Below are 21,218 nucleotides of genomic sequence, written 5' to 3'. Positions count from 1 at the left end.
TGCCTCTATATAATCATCTGTGTCATTCACGTTAAATTTTCAACTAGATTCTAAACAAATGATATTTACTTTGTCACAGTCCTGGGATTTTGTCAAATGTCTTTATTTATTGAGATGACCACTTTTTTTTTTTCCTTTCAGTTTGTTAATATGGTGAATTACATTGACTTTAGAATGTTAAACCAAACTTGCATTCCTGAAATAAACCCTACTTGGGATTTATATATTGTTGAACTTAAATTGCTAAAATTTCATTTAGAAGTTCTCACGAACTATGTTCATGAGAGATACTGATCTGTAGATTTATTTTCTTGTCTGATATTGGTGTCAAGAAATGCTGTCCTCAAGAATGGCTGAGATTGTCCACTTTCTCTTCAATGTTTTTGATGAGTGTGCATAGAATTTTTTTCATTAAGACTTGCAAATTAACTAGATAATGGTAATAAAACTTTAACTGGGATTAGAACAAAACATATAAAGGAACAAAACTTCTGGGCCAATGTTTGCCTAGGAACAAGTGTGGAGTAAAGCAGAGAAAACCACTGCAATAATTCTAGGTGAAAAGATTCAGCCAACACTAAGAACCACACAGTTAATCTTCCAAATGGATCCTCGTGCCCAACTAGTACATGGAGCCAGACAGAATCTGCTCTTGCCAACAGAATTAATGTCCAACAAGAAAAATACTGAAGCAGCTATTTAAACAGCTTGGAGAGAAGAAAGAGCTCCTTTTACTGTTTTACTTGAAGGCGCTAGGTATTAAATAGCTTTTGAAATGATATGATTTTAATTTATTCAGTATAAAAATGGCCAAAATGAAAAGCCCATCCACTTTGTTTAGTATTCCTTTAATATTTATTGTGCACTTACTATATAAAAGTAACTGTCACCAAGCATACAAAAATGAGTACAGTTCATGCCCTTTGGGACATTATAATCGCATAGCAGAAAGGATATGGAAGCCAATGATTATTACATCTCAGGGCTATAGAGAGGTAAAAGGAGGCACAATGAAAACACAGAATAGGGAGCTCTAGGCACTACCCAGAGACATCAAGAAGAGCTTCCCTGAGGGGATGACATATAAACTGAGTCTTTAAAAATATGTAGACATTCTGCAGTTGCACAGGGAGTGTGGGAATAGGGATGGCATGGCAGGTACTTCACAATACAATCCAGTTACTGCTAGCAGATATTTTTTAGTTGAGAGAGAGAGAGAGATGAGAGAGAAACATGGATCAGTTGCCTTCCACATGCATCCCGACTGGGGATGGAACCCTCAACCTGGCTTTGTGCCCTTACCCGGAATCAAATCCATAACCTTTTGGTGGATGGGTGATGCTCCAACCAACTGAGCCACACCAATCAAGGCTGCTAGCAGATATTTTAATTGTGATGAATTAAGGAGAAAAAGTCAGAGGCAGAAGTAATTCATACAGGATACAATCATGCCATCAAAGATCATATGACTACAGAGTGAGCTAAATGAACTATAGTTTCATAATAGTTCAATAGATATCACAAGTCAAATGGGCAATTATACCTCAAATGAAGCTGCATCATTGACATCCAAATGGTGTTCATATTGCAAGTGATAATTCAGTTTTAACAACAGCTTCTGCCATGTTGAATTCATGTTCTTCATTTGATTTCATCTATTCTTTTGGCTCTTAATACCATTTGTAAGCTATATCTAAAAAAAAAAAACAAAAAACAATTATCACTGCCCTAAATTTGTCCTCTGATCTCCAATTTGTTATATGGCCAATAGGCATTTCAAATTAAGCATTTCCAAATAACAACTCTTGTTCTCCTACCTTCATCCCTCCAACTTGCCCTTCCCCCAAACTTCTCCATCTCAGTAAATGGCAACACCAGTCGTCTGTTTGCTCAGTCATCCAGTCTTCCTCTTTCACACCCTCATTCAATCCATCAGCAAATTCTCTACCTTCAAAATAGACTCAGATCTTGTCCATATCTCATTACATCCATTCTATCATGCTGGTCCAAGTCACTGTTACTCCTGGCCTCCCAACTTGTCTGCCTGCTTATCCTTTCCTACTCCTACAGTTTATGTATCATATAATTCTCGGCGAACTATTTAAATATGCCATGTCGCCCTGGCCAGTTTGGCTCAATGGATAGAGTGAAGGCCTGCGGACTGAAGGGTCGCCAGGTTCGAACCAGGTCAGGGGCACATGCCCAGGTTGCGGGCTTGATCCCCAGTAGGGGTCGTGCAGGAGGTAACTGATCAATGATTCTCATCATTGATGTTTCTGTCTCTCTCTCCGTCTCCCTTTCTCTCCGATATCAATAAAAATACATTAAAAAATAAAATAATGCAATGTCATGGTGCCATGTTATGTCCCCCCTCTATACAGTATTCTCCATTAGCTTCCAATCTGATTCAGAGTAATATACACACACATATACATGTGTATGTGTGCCTGTGTATATATACACATATAAAATTGCCTACCAGGCCCGGTTAAGTGTTCCCAACTGCCCTGCCGCACTTTAACTATGTCTTAATATTCTCTCTTAGTCACTCGGCTCCAAAGCTGCAGCCACACTGGCCTCCTTGATGTTCCTCAAACATATCAACCAGCCATGTGCTTCAGTGTTTATTGTCCTCTTTGCTATAGTGTCCTTTAGGTCTCAGAGAGTCCTTCCTGGCCTTATCTAACATGTAAATGCCACACCTTCTATGTCTCTTCACGGCTTTATTTCTTTTTATATAAGTCCTGATTCACCACATATTTTGCTTGTTTATATATATTTTTTCTGTCTCCCTTTCCCTGTTCCAGGAGGGCAGATTTTTGTCTCTTTTTTTCATTGCTGTATCTCCAATGCCTGCTATCTCTGACACACAGAATCTGCTCAATAAATAGTATCTAATTTTTTAAAATTATGTAGCTTTTCATCACACACTACATGCAATTATAATACATTTCTAGGATTCATTAAACAAATATTTGTTCAGCCTTCAAACCAGAAGGGGGCAGCAAAGCTTCACCAGCTCAGCAAACAACCACCACTCAGCCAGCAATTCAGAGGGGACAAGTACTGGAAACAGGCTGACCAAAAGCCCCAGAGTGTGAGCTGAGAGGGAAGCCAGGTTGCTGGTTAGGACTGTGTCCTCGCCAAGAAGCAGGGAGAGAGGCAGGAAGAGAGCAGACAAGGTTTGTCCAGCAGAATGAGACCCTCACTGGGGCTCCGTGAAAGGAATAGATCAGTTGTTAGAGAACCTAATTTGGTGGTACAGAATTAGGCAAATTATCCCAGCAAAGTCAGGCAAAACTGTTGGTAGTGGCCACAGTGAGGTACCCCCCTCAAACACAGGCCTATTTATCTTTGCAGCCAGAGTCTGGAGTCAAAATGCACCTCGATTTAAGAGAACAGGTGGGGATTTGTGTAGGTCCCAACAAGTATGGTACCCCTTCTCTGACAGCTAATACTTTGTTAAGTATAAACAAAGATGGCAAGTACTTAAGTCCAGGTTATTACAAAAGAAAACCAGATATTGGGGCCTTTAAATTATCAAGACAAGTTAAAATTGGTCACAAATGGTCAGTAAAAAGATGGGCTTTTTCCATTATTCACTCGGACTTACTATGAAATCATTCCTTAGATTTTATATATATATAAATGATTATATATATACTAGTAGCCCGTTTGCACGAAGATTCGTGCAATAGACCTTCATTCACCTGGCTGCCTACACCAGTTTTCTGCCGGCACCAGGGACCCAGGCCTTGGCTGTGGCCACCGCCTTCTGCCTTTTTCAGGGTCGGGGCTTGGCCCCGGGCGGTGGCCTTGGGCTCCGCGGCACCCAACATCCTTGCTAAGGATCGCAGGAGCCGACCCCCAGTGGTTTCCTGTGATCCGTGCAGGCTGCCCACTGGTGCCCAAGGCCAGGAAAGCCTCCGCCCCAGGCTTTCCTGGCCTTGGGCTCGCTGCACCCAGCGTCCCTGCTACCGATCACAGGAGCCGACCCCCAGTGGTTTCCTGCGATCGGTGCAGGCTCCCCGCTGGTGCCCAAGGCCCGGAAAGCCTCGGCCCCTGGGACACCCGGGAGCGGCGGGAGGGGCCGGGCCACACCCCCCCAGGTGGCCGATCGACCCCCGGAACCCCCAGGAGGGGCGGGAGGGGCCGGGCCACGCCCCCCCAGGTGGCCGATCGACCCCCGGACCCCCGGGAGGGGTGGGAGGGGCAGGGCCACGCCATCCCAGGTGGACGATTAACCCCAGAACCCCCAGGAGGGGCGGGAGGGGCCCAGCCACGCCCCCCTAGGTGGCCGATCGCCCCAGGCACCCCGGGGAGCGGCGGCATGGGTCCGGCCACGCCCCCCGGGGTGCTGATGGGCCCGGCCACGCCCCCCCCCGGGGTGCCGATGGCCCCAGGCACCCCCGGGAGTAGCGGCATGGGTCCGGCCACACACCCCCGGGGTGCCAATGGGCCCGGCCACGCCCCCCGGGGTGCCGATGGCCCCAGGCACCCCCGGGAGCGGCGGCATGGGCCCGGCCACCCCCCCCCCCCGGGGTGCCGATCACCCCAGGCACCCCGGGCAGTGGCGGCATGGGCCCGGCCACGCCCCCCCGGGGTGCCGATCGCCCCAGGCACCCCTGGGAGCGGCGGCATGGGCCCGGCCACTTGGCACCGCCATCTTGAACTTCTCAACCGCGGATATGCCACCCAGAGTCCCGCCCCCAGCCTCCTGCCGGCCCAATCGTGGGCATAGCGGAGGTGCGGTCAATTTGCATGTTTCTCTATTATAAGGTAAGATATATATATATATATATATATATATATATATATATATATATATATATATAAAGCAACCTTTGTTTTTAGTCTCCTCAAGCTTTGTACCTAGTTCCTTTTTCCTCATGTTTCACTCAACACATTCTTCTTGTCTTTCTTACATGACTCAGAGCTACTGTAGCACTGGCCATATGTAGATGGCTCCTGAGGACTTGAAATGTGGCTAATACAGCTAAGGAACTAAACTTAAAATGCTATTCAACTTCAATTAATTTACATTTAAAAGCTCATACGTGATTCCATTATTATGAGTCTACTTGCAAATGAAAATGTTATGAAATACAAATTTTCAATTAAATTTAGCATCTGAATTGAGATAGTTTACCAGTATAAAATACACAGTGGATTTTGAACACTTAGTTCAAAAACATGTAAAATATCTTAATAATTTTTATATTGATTGCATGTTGAAATAGTGGTATGTTGGAAATATTCAGTCAATTGAAATATATAAAAAATTAACTTCATCTATTTTTTTACTTTTAAATATATATATATATATATATATATATATATATATATATATATTATTGATTTCAGAGAGGAAAGGAAAGAGAGAGAGAGAGAAAGAGAGAAACATCAGTGATGAGAGATAATCATTGATTTGGCTGCCTCCTGCATGCTAGGGAATCCAGCCGGAAACCTGGGCATATGTCCTGACCTGGAATCGAACCGTGACCTCCTGGTTCATAGATAAGCACTCAATCACAGAGCCATGCCAGCCAGACTTTTCTTTCTTTTTTATTGTGGCTGCTAGAAAAGATTTGAATTACACATATACCTATCTTCATATTTCTATTGCACACTTTGGTCTAGAGCCTTACTACTTAAACTATGCTCTGTGCATCAGCAATAAAGGTGTCACTAGAATGTCTTAGAAAGGTAGAATCAGAACCTGCATTTTTTTAAAAACCCCTGAGCAATTTGTTTACCCATTAAAGCTTGAGATGCAATGATCAAGACGGCAACCACTAATCACCACCCACCCACTTTTCCTCTGATCTTTGGTATACAGAAGCTGCTCCATCAACAGTGTGTAATTTTAAAACAAATTTGTAGCTTCTCATTACACACCTGTCATTCCCCTCAAATGGCTGGGTGTACTGTCCTGACCAAGCAATCTGCCAAACAGCATTGGTCTAAAAAAGATGCTGCCCCATCTCCCCAGGCTTTCTCTACTCTTCGGATACCCATATGCTACCCCCAACTCTGTCACTCCATGTACTGTAATAATACACTCAGAGAATGCTAGAATTAGACAATGACTATCATAGGTTCATTGCCCTGGGAGCAGTGTGAGACGGAGTTTTGTATTCAAGTGATTTATTCAGGAAGTGATCTCAGAAAAAGGTGAGGGAAGAAAGCATAATTGAGCGGGGTGGGGGAGGGGAGGGGAGTGCGGGGGCAGGGGGGGGACTAAGCAAGGATCTCGTCTCCCTTGAGACCAGCTTTACTCTGATCCTACAGGGATGTTCTGGAGCCCAGATTGCGCCAAAGTATTGTTCCCACTTTAAAGCAAGGGTGGTCCCTTTTGTACTTGCAGGCTAGTCAGTCATTGGCAAAAGTTGGGGGTCAATGCATGGCCTCCATACTAGTTGGTCCCTTTTATCTGAAATGTTCTATGGATGGGAGAAGCTGTGATTGGAGGGTGTACCAGCCTTGAAAGGGAATTCTTCCCTGAAGTCCTGCTACTCTTACAATTCGGTCCTGAGCCTTCCCTTCAGGTAAGTCCTCTGGCTGCAGAAAATGCTGCCAAGGAGGCCCCCTGATCCTCACTCTTTGCCTTATATTGTTGTTTAATAGATAGAGCTTTGTCATCTCTCTTCAACAAATTAATGGCACTTAGCAAGAGCCACTCAATGTCAGTCTTTAAATATATTTTTATTGATTTCAGAGAGAAAGGGAAAGGGAGAGATAGAAACATCAATGATGAAAGAGAATCATTGATCGATTGCCTCCTGCACGCCCCCTACTGGGGATCAAGCCCACAACCTGGGCATGTGCCCTGACCAGGAATTAAACTGTGACTTCCTTCCTGGTTCATGAGTAGATGCTCAACCACTGAGCCCACCGGCCAGACTCTTTTTTAAATATGGCTAATTCACTGACAGTTTGAGTCCTTCAGGATCTTAATATTTCTTTTTTTTTTTAAATATATTTTATTGATTTTTTACAGAGAGGAAGGGAGAGGGATAGAGAGCTAGAAACATCGATGAGAGAGAAACATCGACCAGCTGCCTCCTGCACACACCCTACTGGGGATGTGCCCGCAACCAATGTACATGCCCTTGACCGGAATCGAACCTGGGACCTTTCAGTCCGCAGGCCGACGCTCTATCCACTGAGCCAAACCGGTTTCGGCAGGATCTTAATATTTCTAGTTTGATGTTTGACCTCAAAGTAAATAATTACCTGTTTTTAAAAGATAGTATGGATTGGCAGGGGGCGGGGAGGGGGGGGTAGTGGTGGTAGTGATTTCAGAATGGAGATTTGAGACCCAGGAAAATGGTTCTAATTCTGGAATTGAAAATGATAAGCTTTGCCTAACAAAAAATAATATACACACATACTTACACAGCATATTTACATGCATATGACACACTTAACTCTATTTTCTGTAGCCTTACATACATCAGGCCTGTCCTCTGCTTCTTCAAGTTTGCCATTGAGGGTGCCCAAGTATGTAACACTGTAGGGACTTTATTTTTTTCTAGAGCATTACAGAAATTACCACAAACACAAATGTGTCCTGTTGATGGATGCTCTTGGGAGACTGACATTCAACATTACCTCGTTTTGCAACAAGTACTTAGAATTGTGTTTGGGTTGTTTTCGACCAATTACATCTACCCAGTGGGCCGACAGGCACAGTACACTGCAATGAAGCCAAGCCTTCTTGCTGGAGGAATCCTTACTTTGCACCAGTGACATCATCCACAGCTAAACTGTCCCTGGGAAACTCTGGTATTGCTGGAAGCTGTGGCTCCATCTGGAGGGATGTTGTGCTATGTCTTAGTTTTTTTCTATATCCTTTCCTACTTAAGAAAGGTTCATCCGCCATATGTGCCCATTTTATCTTTCTACCGTTCATACTACTACCCTGTTATGATGACCCTGTGTGCAGAATCACGGGGTCATGCTTCCTTAGTAAGGAGCTGAACACTAAAGAGTTAGTTGAAAGGGCCTCGCACACGGTAATGCTCAATACCTGCACGCTGTGTTATTTTATCTCTCCTCTTTTATCTTTTAATTCCATCTCCTTGATCCCCTTATCTCCTCCTTGGGCTCTTCCTCAACTGCAACAAAAATGCACAAATGGAAGGTGTGCGTCCTAGGAACACTCATAGCTTTTATCCCTGCCTTAAGCTAGGAGAACACCTGCAAAAAGTTGATTTGAGCCCCCCAAAATATTTTTCAGTCATTTTTCTAAAAGACTGAACCCAAACTCTGCCTCCATTTAAAAATCAAAGTTCAAGCTCTGGAGATTATTTAGAATTACCTTATTTGGAAAAAAAAATCCTACAAATAAATGAATTAAACCAATAATCAGGTAACTTAATAAGGGTTTTTTAAATGCTGAAAAATTGCCTACTTTACCATAAAGCAACTTTTTACTAAATATGGCTATATGTTTTCTGAAAATTGGTTTATGAACTTGAGATTTAGTAACTAAGCATGTAAAGATGTTGATGATAAAGATAATAAATAACATGTTGAGAAATTACCTAAACCAACTTGATGATGATTCCTAATTATTAGGTACTTTTTGGTAACCTGGTTCAAAGAGATATGTAAGGACTAAAGTTCTCCTCCCCCAAAGTCTGGCTACCAGCAAGAATGTTACAATGAAAGCAAATCTCAGGCCAAACTTTGCCAGAGCTACACATACTAGAAAACAAGTAGGCAGAAGAAAATGTGACAATGGAATGTTAGTCAGTCTTACAAAGGAAGGAAATTCTTACACATGCTACAAAGGGATGAACCGGAGGATATCATGCTAAGTGAAATAAGATAAATATGCATGATTCCACTTAAATGAGGTACTTAAAGTAGTCAAAATCATAGAGACAGGAAGTAGAATGGTGATTGCAAGGACTGAAGGGAGCAAATAATAGGAAGATCGTTTAATGGATACATAGTTTCAGTGATATAAGATGAAAAGGGTTCTGGAGATGTTTGGTGGTGATGGTAGCACAACATTATCAATGTATTTAATACCACCGAACTGCACACTTAAAAGTGCTTTGAGTGGTAAATTCCATGTGTATCTTACCACAATACAAAAAAATTGGGGGAGAAAAAAGGTTATTAACCTACTCTGTAAACTCAGTGATGTCCTCTCCTTAGTCCTTGCCAGCACTTTGCAGGAAAGATTCACTCAAGGCAGATACACCAATATTCTGGTCGTAAGATTCTGCCAACCTTCTGATAAGATCAGACAGCAGACCCCTCCAAAAATGTCTAGACATGTAACTCAACGGAGTCCTTAGGTTTAGGGTCAAGCCATTCTCAACAGCATGGCCTCTTGGGATTGTTAGATTCTTATTTCCTGTTCATGCAAATGTGGAGTTAACGATGAAGTAGTTTTTGCCAGTCTGTCTATTTTGAACCCCACCAATAACATGAATGAAGAATCATTTCTATCATCATATACTAATTATTAAACCTTTTGATATATGGCCGGCTGGTGTGGCTCAGTAGTTGAGTGTTAATCTATAAACCAGGAGGTCTCGGTTCGATTCCCAGTTAGGGCACATGCCCGTGTTGCAGGCTCAATCCCAGAGTGCAGGAGGCAGCTGATCAATGATTCTCTAGTCATTGATGTTTCTATCTTTCTCTCCCTCCCTCTCTGACATCAATAAAAAAATATTTTTTAAAAAATTAAAAACACACACAAATCTTTTGATACGGATCAGTGATAAATCTGGTCATTCTGGTTGTCTTTATAAATACTGGCTAAACACCTCTATGGTGTGAATTCCTTATTAATTATTTCAGCCATTAACCAAATGTCTTAGAGTAGGGACATTTATCACACTATTTCTCTACTTGCAGATTCCTAGCCCTATTACTGAATTGCCCTAAATAAACTCTTTTCAAATAACACATAGGTTATTATATCATGAAGCATTTTCAGGGCAGACAATGTCTACCTTCCCCAAACCTTTCCAACTAATGTATCCCCTTCACCCTTCTTAATTTCCCAGTTTTCTTATCCCCACCACCCCAGCCTGACCTGTGAGTGTTTTAGGGAATGACTTCTATGTTAAACCCAATTTTATGTTCAGTTCAACACTATTCTATTCCCTGTGGTTTCATTTAGACACTTAGAAAATAAATAGCCTAATTTTTTTTTCTAGGCGGTAGGAATGGGGAAATGTTGTAAATATTTCACAGTAAAAATATTTGGTAGAAATTTCACTGTAAATTCATTTTAAATTTACTATCTCCCACTGCCCTAGGGGAATGGGGCCTTAGTGCCTGGAAGGTCCTTGGTTGGTGAGCTCTGTGAGGTATAAAAGTTTAGAGGTCGAAACTAGAAAACCCCTAAATTTCTCTGTAGAAGGAAAAAAGAGAGATAGGAGAGATTGAAGCAGCTGAGAAAGAAAGGGCTAGGCATACCCAAACCGGGGTGGGCGTGCTGAGCTGAAGCCTGTGGGGTGGGAAGGGCAAAAAGAGGAGCCCAGTGATTGTGCGGCCAGGAGCAGAGACCCAGGAAGGGACAGCACGGTGGTATTTTGAAGTGATACATTGTGGGAGGTGCGAGGTGATCCACAAAACTACAACCATGGCGATATCCTTGGTGTGGTTGAGTTTCTTGAGGAAATAGAGAAAAGAGCTGACTGAGAAGAACAGGAACAGCTGACCTCTGGGTTAAAGATGCATCTGATGCCTTAGAATCCAGCTCTGAGTATGAGGGGCTGAGAGTTGGAACATTGTATAGGACAGTGGAGGAGATGGAGCCCCGTTCTAGACACACCAGGGATACGGCAGCTGTACCTTCAAAGTAGGTACCAAAGCAGACGCACCATGAATCAATAGAAGGAGTTGCCTAGATTTGCCAGAGTCATAAGCACATATGATTGGTGCAGAACATTGTTCCCTTAGTCATTTTGCAAGTAAACATTTAAAGTATTTGGTACCTTCAAATTTTATTTCTTCACTAGTAGCCCGTTTGCACGAAGATTCGTGCAATAGACCTTCATTCACCTGGCTGCCTGCACCAGTTTTCTGCCGGCACCAGGGACCCAGGCCTTGGCTGTGGCCACCGCCTTCTGCCTTTTTCAGGGTCGGGCTTGGCCCCAGGCGGTGGCCTTGGGCTCAGCGGCACCCAACATCCTTGCTAAGGATCGCAGGAGCCGACCCCCAGTGGTTTCCTGCGATCTGTGCAGGCTTCCCACTGGTGCCCAAGGCCAGGAAAGCCTCCGCCCCAGGCTTTCCTGGCCTTGGGCTCGCCGCACCCAGCATCCCTGCTACCGATCACAGGAAGCGACCCCCAGTGGTTTCCTGCGATCGGTGCAGGGTCCCCGCTGGTGCCCAAGGCCCGGAAAGCCTCGGCCCCTGGGACCCCCGGGAGCGGCGGGAGGAGCGGGATGGGCCCGGCCACGCCCCCCCGGGGTGCCGATCGCCCCAGGCACCCCCGGGAGTGGCGGCATGGGCCCGGCCACGCACCCCGGTGTGCCGATTGCCCCAGGCACCCCCGGGAGCGGCGGCATGGGCCCGGCCACTGGGCACCGCCATCTTGATCTTCTCAACGGCGGATATGCCACCCGGAGTCCCGCCCCCAGCCTCCTGCCGGCCCAATCGTGGGTGTAGCGGAGGTGCGGTCAATTTGCATGTTTCTCTATTATAAGGTAAGATTTTTCCCCCCTATCTTTTCAGCTACCCCGTTCTATCTTCCAGGTCCATCACCAAAAGTACACAGAAGAAATAGTAAGGGACACATATACAAAGAAGAAAAATCATAAGAAGGCACAAGAAGGGTGGCCAAAATGTAAATTACATGCTAATAGCCCAGAGAACAGTCACGGCTTGGAAAGTGCTATTTTAAATGACAGACAGTATCTACTTACGATGCAAGGTTTCTAAACCATGTTCTTTTTTTAAAAAATATATATTTTATTGATTTTTTACAGAGAGGAAGGGAGAGGGATATAGAGGTAGAAACATCGACGAGAGAGAAACATCCATCAGCTTCCCCCTGCATGCCCCCACCTGGGGATGTGCCCGCAACCAATGTACATGCCCTTGACCGGAATCGAACCCGGGACCCTTCAGTCCGCAGGCTGACGCTCTATCCACTGAGCCATGCCGGTTTCGGCTAAACCTTGTTCTTGATTGGAATTTAGCACTGTCCAGTTCAATGATTACCAATATGGATAAATACCTGGAAAGCAGATTACCTAATTTCAGAGGGCTCAAAATAAAAACAGTAGCTAGCACTCCATATAACAGATCAACATTTTTGAAATATTGGTAGATTTGTTTTGTTTTGAATATATTTTTTATTGATTTCAGAGAGGAAAGGAGAAGGAGAGAGAGAAATATCAATGATGAGCGAGAATCATTGATTTGCTGCCTCCAACCTACGTCCCTCCTGGGGATCAAGCTCACAACCTGGGCATGTGCCCTGACTGGGATCTAGCCATGACCTCCTGGTTCATAGGTCGATGCTCAACCACTGAGCCACGCCATGCCAGCTGGTCTAGTTTTAGTTCACCAGCTTTGTGCAAATTCACTCCTCTTTGGGACCATGGTTCTCAACCTTGACCATACATTGGAGTCACCTGAGGCCCCACTGAAAGAAATTCTGATGCAGTTCTGCAGGGAGACAGTGGGGCATGGGTATTTCACAAGCTCTTCAGAAGTTTGCAGTGTGCTGCCAAGGTTGAGAGCCATTGTTCTGAGGGCTCACTTTAGGTTGCTATATAAATGACAAATACCAGTCAATTTTTACTTCCTAACAACAAAACATTTTATAGTATGAGTATTCCTGTGCTAAAATGTTATGCAAAATTCTGTTTGAACTGAGTCTCCTGTGTTCTTATTTGCCAAATTCGTCAGCCCTATCATTTCTCTGACTTTAATCTATGGCTTCATAGGAAACAGGAGGCTAATTTACATCCCTTAATTAGAAAGCATTAAGACCTTTTGCCTCGTCTTCTCTCAGGCCTGCTTGTAATACACCGTATACCTATAAAAACTCATTTCTTAACCATTAGAAGCACTGTAAGTTCAGCCAGTTCTTTGCTTTCACAAGCTGCCAGCATTTTTTTTCTCACGTTTTCCGTGTTTCCTTCCCTTCCAGCAAAGGAAGATGAAAGCTCTCTTGGACTTTAAATCATTCTGACATCTTCCACTTCATCTTTCTGACTCCAGCTGGAGAAAATTATCTGCTTCTAAAGGATTGTGTGATTAGAATCGTCCACCTGGACAATCCAGGAGAGTCTCCCTATTTGGGTCCATAACCAATCACATCAGCAGAGTCCCCTTGGCCATGTTACTGTAACATATTCTCGGCTGCGGGGAGTGGGGTGTGGCCCTTTCGAGGCCTCTGTGCCTCCCACAGTGGTCTTGGGTGTCACCTTCGCTGCTATCAGACCCTCATCACTCCTCTGCTTCGGTGGAGCACATTCTCCGATTGTTTTTCTGAGAAAGGATGCGTGAAAAGAATATTTAAAACTTAGCCTATCTAAAAATATCTTTCGATCATCTATTTTCATTGCTCTGAGTCCAGAGTTTATTGCCGCTAACATGTCATCATTTACTTCAAGCGGCCTCCTCGCTCCCTGAATAAGCACTTGGACCGACCTCCAGTCTCCAACTCTCTTACTCGCTGCCACCTGTCCAGAGTGGAGTCAAGAACACTGGACTGGTTCAGCTCGGGTGCGCACCGGTGGGACCTTCTGCACAAGAAGGTAGGCAACTTGGGGGTGAGGTCAGAAGGGAAAACTCAGCCCCCCAGGTAGTGGGAAGAGCCTTCGGCGGCGCGGAGGTGGGTCGTGGAATAGACCCAGCAGGTGGTCTGGGAGCTCGGAACCCCGGAGGGGCTGGGAGGCCACGGAGACGGAGATGCCAGGGGCCACTTCTGCCGCCGGCGGCTGGGGTGCCGGGAGGGAACTTTCCCACGGGCCCACCCGCCGGCGCGGCCGCGCTGCTCGCGGGTCTGCGCGGGGTCAGGGCGGCGCCGCCCACGCGGGCTCAGGTCGGGGCGCAGACGCGGGAGCGCAGGCGGCGGCGGCGGGGCGTGACCCGCCTCTGAAACCAGGCCGCGGGCCCGGCCCGCCGGCGCCGCTCGAGCGCTTTCCGCGGGGTTTGGCTCCTGTCGCTTCCCGTCCCGCGGAACCCGCATCGCCGCCGCGGGAGCCCCGCGATCCTCGCTGGAGCCGGGCTGCGGAGCCCCGGCTCGGGCTCGGGACGCAGGTGAGGCCGGCGGCTCCGGGCGGGCGCGGCGGGCGGGCGTCTCCCCGCGGGCTCCGGCTCGGCCCGGCCTTGGGCTGCGGCTCGGTGCTGCCCGGGAGGACGCGGAGGGCGCGGCTGGCGGCGCGGCCGCCCCCGCCTCCCGTCCGGCCTCCGGCGATGGGCGGCGGCGGGGTAACTTTCGCACCTGCGGCTCCGCGGCGGCGGCGGGGCGCGCCCCGGGCGAGGGTGGAATTACACGGGTCGGAAACGCGAGCCGGGCGGCCGGCTCGGGTGCGGGGCGCTGCGGGTCGGAGTTGCCTGCGTCCCGTGCCGCCTGCTGGGAGCTGGGCAGGTGGGCTGCGCAGACCCACTGCCTTTTGTCTGGTCCGTGTCGGCGCGGCCGCCCCGGGTCCGGGGAGCGCAGACCCGACGCCGAGGTCCTGGGCGCTGAGATGCGGCGGGCGCAGGTGGGGAGCGGGGCCGGGCCGGGTGGGGTCGGGTGGGGTGGGGTGGGGTGGGGTGGGGTGGGGGCTGCCATGGCTTACTTAGCACGGGCATGCTGACATTGCCGCGGTCTTTTAGAAATCATACTCTGTATTTTTGTGGCATCTGATAGTTTTACGTGCACCCGGGAGAGCATTCATTAGTTAACTTCAAAGGAGCACTGTGTAGGTAGGTAGGTTACTATTAAGTTGTCCCATTTTATAGACGAGACAGCTGAGGCACCACGAGGAAAAGTGATTATAACCAACCCAAGCGCGGGAGTTGTCGTGAGAATTTGTCTGGCTCAGCCCAGTCATCAACCTCAAACAGAAGGTCGCGCTCAGAGTGCCTGCCCCATGTTTATCTACTCCTTAACCTCTAAAACCTTCCTTAAAAAATGGAGTTGGGTCCTTTCCGACTCCTGACAGAGTACCCCGAAAGGTGATACTTAAAAGGCCAGAATCAGTTCAGTTGTTGACTAGGGCCGGGTCGCAGTAAGGACTAAATTTATTATGTCTTTCAGCTGTTAAGTCTTTAGTCTCCTATACCAGTGGTCGGCAAACTCATTAGTCAACAGAGCCAAATATCAACAGTACAACGATTGAAATTTCTTTTGAGAAAGCCAAATTTTTTAAACTTAAACTTCTTCTAACGCCACTTCTTCAAAATAGACTCGCCCAGGCCGTGGTATTTTGTGGAAGAGCCACACTCAAGGGGCCAAAGAGCCGCATGTGGCTCCGCGAGCCGCGGTTTGCCGACCACTGTATACAAATACGTTTTCCACTGAGACCCGAAGACAGTGATCATCAGAGCAGAGACCCTAAATGTTTGTTTAATGAATAAGTAGAATGGAGGAGGCGAGTTCCTAGGCATCCCTAACTATTGAGCAGGCAGTTTTCTAAGTTTAGGAGAATAGTCACTTTAGTACTTTTAATGCAAGTTACCATGTGATCGTGCATATTTTAAGTAGAACACAGTAAGTAAATCACCTGTCATACTGAGACAGTATTAAGTTGGGGTGTATTTAATATGGAAGTTTGAACTTCATGTAAATGTGAGTGTACATCTTCATAATAATTTAGAACTGTAACATTTGCCTCCACAGTATATGTTTTTCATGTAATACAGCTGGGTCAAAATGGCCTCATCAAAATACAGAATTGCTATTTTCAAAAAAGATGTTATCAAGTTGGGTGTACAACAGATTTCCCTGATGACACCAATTACCAGATGCATTCATCTTTTTCATTTTTGGGTTGTTTGGAAATGTTATAACTGCATTATATGTATTGTATGTCACATATTGTTACAACAAGTCAGTCTGTTATAACAAGCAGTTAAGAAGATATTGATTTGGTCCTCTAAAAATCATCAAGGAGGTTTATGATAAACATATGAAATCCTTTTCTGAGGGAGCAGTTAGAAGTAGGTAATTTTCTGTGCAGTCTGTAGCTTGAGAACAGGGGTAATACTGTGGCTACAAATATTCTACATTCCACTGTATAATAAATGCATAATCAGGAGCTTATAAAAAGGGAGTACTCTCCTTTTGATATTTAAATGTTAAAAAGTTCCACCATTTAGCAGCCAGATCTCTTTTACGAATGGTAACTTGGAGAAAAATCAGATTTTGAGATACAGACTATTGAAGTGAAGTAATAGTAAATTATCAGTTGACAAATAGAAGTTTCCCCTAGAATAGACCTTTCTAAGAAGAGAAAGTAAAAAATTTTTTCCTTGTTATGTACTTAGTTTGTGTCCAGATAATGGTCCATGCCCATCTCACCCCATCCATGAATTAATTGTACCTTGCCTCTGACTCTCACTATAATCCCTGACCTTCCTGCATTTTGCTGCCTTTGGGCAGAGGAAAGTTCGCTCAGGAAGGAAACTCTGGGAAGCTATGAGGATACCTGTTTCATATATAACATAAATTTTCCCACTCAACTTGGAAATTTAGTAGTTCATATTTAAGGTCTAGTCAAAATGTCCCTTTATCAAAGCTCCAATAATGCCCACATTAAAATATCTTTATTTGGCTTTGTATACAATAAAGTGTAGAAAAATAGAATCATATTGATGAAAACTGAGTATACTTGGTTAACAAGGTGTTTTGTTGCTGTCTTAGATTTTAGAAAATATTTGGGAAATGACATGAGTGGTAAGTCTCTTACAAAGCTAGCTGAGAACATTGGCGTGGTTACATTTTTTTATCTTTCTACTTTTCTCTGTAGCCAAGAGAAATATAGGAGATTATTCTAATAATAGAAGTGTCCTCAAGTTCTATAATTTCTTTTTTTATATATATATTTTATTGATCTTTTACAGAGAGGAAGAGAGAGGGACAGAGAGTTAGAAACATCGATGAGAGAGAAACATCGATCAGCTGCCTCTTGCACACCCCCCACCGGGGATGTGCCCGCAACTAAGGTACATGCCCTTGACCGGAATCGAACCTGGGACCCTTCAGTCCGCAGGCCAACGCTCTATCCACTGAGCCAAACCGGTTTTGGCAAGTTCTATAATTTCTTTACCTTATTAATTCACTGATGGTTTAGTAGCCTGAAAACCTTAGAAGCAACTTCAAAACATTTTTTTTTTTTTAGGAATAAAACACTTTCAATGTATTTGTCATTAAATACGATTTTAAAAGTGACAATTAAGGAGCGATTGAGAAGAGTCCCACATCCATCACGGGCTCATGGTTCTAATATGAGAAACAGAACAGAAAAGGCACTGAGAATACGGGAAACAAGTGTGTGTGTGATGGCTGTGTGTTACACCACTGCACCTGCTTCGAGTCGGCAGCGGGAATAGCACCTTGACCTGGTGCGGCCAGCCAGGCACAGGCCCCCCTCCCCCACCCTCAGGCTCCCAGCGTGCTCACTGCTGCCCAGGGCCTCCTGGGAACTGTCAGAGGTGCCTTTGAAGGCTCCCTCCCACAGCTCTGGTGAAAGTGGCCTTTTTTGGGGGGGGGGGGGGGGGGCGGTGTATGTGTGTGGGGGGAGTAGGAGGTGGTTACAAAGCTGTTTTAGTTTGTAATAGACAAGGGTCACAGTAATGGGCCAGAGGTCACAAACACCCCTGTCCACCTCCACTGAGGGTCCAGCCTCACCTGATCTTTATTCAACCCAGACACCACCCAGGCCGTGTACTCATAGAGGCGAGGGAGCCGGGTCCCACACCAGCCCTGCCCTGGCCTGGCCCAGGCTCCTTCCTCAAACTGGGTGTCTCGGAACCCTTCCAGCTGAGTGCCAGCCCAACTTGCACCTGCAGCCCAGTAGGCTCCCTTGGTCTCTTCCTGTTTGGGGGCCGTTTTGGTCCAGGTGGCCGCAGGGGAGAAGTCCTCCGCAGGCCCAGCCAGCGCTGGAGAACAGCAGTCGGGCAGCCGTCTGGGGATTCACCTCTCACTCCCTGGAGGTGCAGGCCTCGCTGGGCGTGTCTGCTGTGATAGGCCTCCAGTGGGGTCTCCAGCCCCCTGCAGCCCCCTGCTCCCCAGTCAGGAGGCCATCAGGAGGGCAGAGCCCCTGCCTGGTCCCAGGGGGCAGTTGCGCAGGATTTGCTGAGTTCCTCTGGGCGCAGAGCAGCGTCCAGTCCATGCCCGTGAGGCCTCCAGATAGGTGTGGGCGAGGCCAGCTGCCTCCCTGCCACCATGTCGTCAGACTGCCTCGGTCAAAACATTCTTTTAAAATTGCTGAGATAAGCATGAGTCTTATTGTGAATGAGATTTGCCTGGCCTATTTAAAAACTTATTGAAAAAATTTATCCAGAGAGCCAGAATTGAATTACGGACACTAATTTATTCAGCATGCAATGAGTAGTAGAAACTCGTGGGCCAATGATATAAGTCAATCGGGGACTGTCTACTTAAATTTTCTTTCACAGGCAAAGAAATTAAAACTAAGCTATTTTGCCATATTCGGATCAGATTTTTGGTTTTAAGGTAGAGTCTATTCTCTCCCAGGCCATTTGTCTTCTGGAGGATATATAAGTTGTATAATAAATATTAATAGAGCTGTACCTATTTGACTTAGAACTAGCTAAGGCTGTAGAGTCCTAAATAAAGTTTTCCCTGCTTTAGTCAGACATTATGCATTTTGCTCACCAAACACCATACCCTTTCCCAACTTGCTGTTTAGCTTCTGTTACTTTCCTTGCTCAAGATGCCCATTACTCTACACTTTTGATGCTTTCTAAATCCTCTATCCTTGAAGACCCAGATGGAATGGAGGTTACCGTTATCCTAAACTTGGTATCTCTAATTCCCATTCATGTTTTTATATTTTTGCTATATATGCATGCATAGTAAACAAAATATAACATTGCACATGCTTTAAAAAATTTTTGTAACTTAACTATATTGTATTTTTCACTACTGTGTATATTTCTGCAGCCGTTTCCTTATTTAACATACTTTGAAATTTTTAAATATATGTACAGCTTTAGTTACATTGATGCATGGTATTACATTGTCAGTGAACAAAAAATGTATTTGTCAAATCTCCTATTGATGAACACTTGGGTTGTTTCCAATTTTTTGTTACTATCATAAAAGGTTGCTAAAATGAACATTTCTATGTGATATAAGGCACATACAAACCTAAAAGTAGGTCTGCAAATCACTAGATACATGTTTCATTTTTACCAAATCTTGCCAAATAGCTTTCTGCTTTCAATGTTATCTAAATCCTCTCTAGCCTTTTAGACCCAGATGGAATATCATTTTCTCACTTGGTATTGTTAGACTTTTACATTTCCCCCATGTGATTAGTGTGGAATACTTCTTTTCATTTTAATTTTCCTGATTTCTGGTGAAGTTGAACACGTTTCTTATGATTGTTGGCCATTTTGGTTACCTCTTTTGGGAATTGTGCTTTCAAAGTCTTTGTTCATTCTTCTGTTGGATATTTGTCGTATTAAAAATGTTGTGTTGTAGAATTGTAGATATTAACCATTTGCTTAAAATATTTGTTGATCTCTTCTTCCTGTCTCTGAGTTGTTCTTAATTTTGTTTGTATTTTCTTATACTGAAATTTAAAAAGATATCAATATTTTAAATTTATTAGTATAATTGTTTTTTGGAACAGTTTTATGACTCAACATGTAGTTACAACCTTGGTGAGGTTTGCAGCTTTCTACCTTTCATAAATTCTAGGTTAGGTAGGTGATAAATAAATAAATGAAATACGCCACACAGTTTATCACTGAAATATACATAAAATTATTCATCTTTAACAAATTATGTGAAAGTTCCCTAGTTCAAAATGGCATCTAAATAGCAGACTCCAGGGTAGCCTTTTTCTCCTTTTAGTGTACTATGAATATGTAGAATAAAATGAAAACTCACCATGAAACCAAAAAGCAAAAAACTCCTACGAACCAGGAGAAAGTGACGTTAATTAAGAAACAGATTGTCCTCTATCGAGAGGAATTTCTCTACATCAGCACCTGCATATCCCTGCTCCACCCTCTTGATACATATTGTCTGATACAGGCCAAAAGGCTTCTTTCTGCCCATTGCAGTCAGTTCCCTCAAATACTTAGGTCCTCTACCAACTAGCAAACCAGGAAGACACCCCTCTCCGCCTCCATCACTGCTCTGAGGCAGGAAGTGCTGGATTTAAATTTTCACTCTCTGTTCCCAGCAAATTCCAGGAAGCCACAGGGCAGAATGCAGGGGGGTTTGTGGTGGGCATTTAGAGAGGAGAGACACAGAACCCTGGTGATAATAAATAGCAGCATTGTGGTTACAGTTGTTCTCAGGGGTCATGGCATTTCTTCCAGGGAAACAGAAAGGCAGTAAACGGTGGTGCAGGATGCCCCCTCTGAAGAACAGGGTGCAGAACGGAGAACCAGGCGGTGAAGGCTGCTAGACATAGGAAAACTGGACTGAGTGCTTTGTGTGTCAGCAAACTAATTTGTGTATAATTTTCCCCAATTGTCTCAAAAATATATTTTTTAATCTGTTTGAATCGAGATCCAAATAAGGTCTACACATTGATATCTTAAATCTCTTATGTTTCTCCTCCCTCTTTTAAAAACTTACTTTTGTTGGAAAAAAGTCATTTGTCATGTAGAATTCCCCACATTCTGTGTATAGCTAATTGTATCCTCACGGTACCATTTGACATGTTTCTCTAGTCTTCATAAAGTGGTTCTTAGATTTAATGCTAGACTCAATTTGGTAAATTTTTTAAAGAATATAGATGGTGCTGAGTACTTCCAATTGCTTTACATCAGGAGGCACATGATGTTTGGTTGTTGCTATGGTCTAATTTTATATCCTCCCAAATTTAGTTGTTGAAGAGTTAATACCCACTTCTTCAGAATGTGACTGTATTTGGAGATAGGTCCTTTAAAGAGGTGATTAAGTTAGAATGAGGCTGTTTGGGTGGGCCCTAATCCAATCAGATTGCTATTCTTATAAATAGAGGAAATTAGGACTTGGTTGGAGTATTATCCCATACACCAAAAGGTTTTGGGTTTGATTCCAGTTCAGGGCACATACC

The 21,218-nt window shown here is 44.8% G+C and overlaps 1 protein-coding gene across 1 annotated transcript in view; it reads left to right on the top strand.

Moving 5' to 3' along the window:
- Positions 1-14,208: 14,208 nt before the first annotated feature.
- The window catches only part of RNF180 (ring finger protein 180), a 91,841-nt gene continuing 84,831 nt past the window's right edge, over positions 14,209-21,218 (top strand). The window contains exon 1 of the mRNA XM_079799979.1: positions 14,209-14,247. The gene's annotated coding sequence lies outside the window, so the exon portion shown is untranslated. The remainder of the gene's footprint in view (positions 14,248-21,218) is intronic.

The sequence above is a fragment of the Cnephaeus nilssonii genome (genome assembly GCF_951640355.1).
Source record: "Cnephaeus nilssonii genome assembly, chromosome: 2".
Classification (NCBI taxonomy): domain Eukaryota; kingdom Metazoa; phylum Chordata; class Mammalia; order Chiroptera; family Vespertilionidae; genus Cnephaeus; species Cnephaeus nilssonii.
Note: the sequence above shows the minus strand (reverse complement) of the source record. Positions and strands in the feature narration are given on the sequence as shown.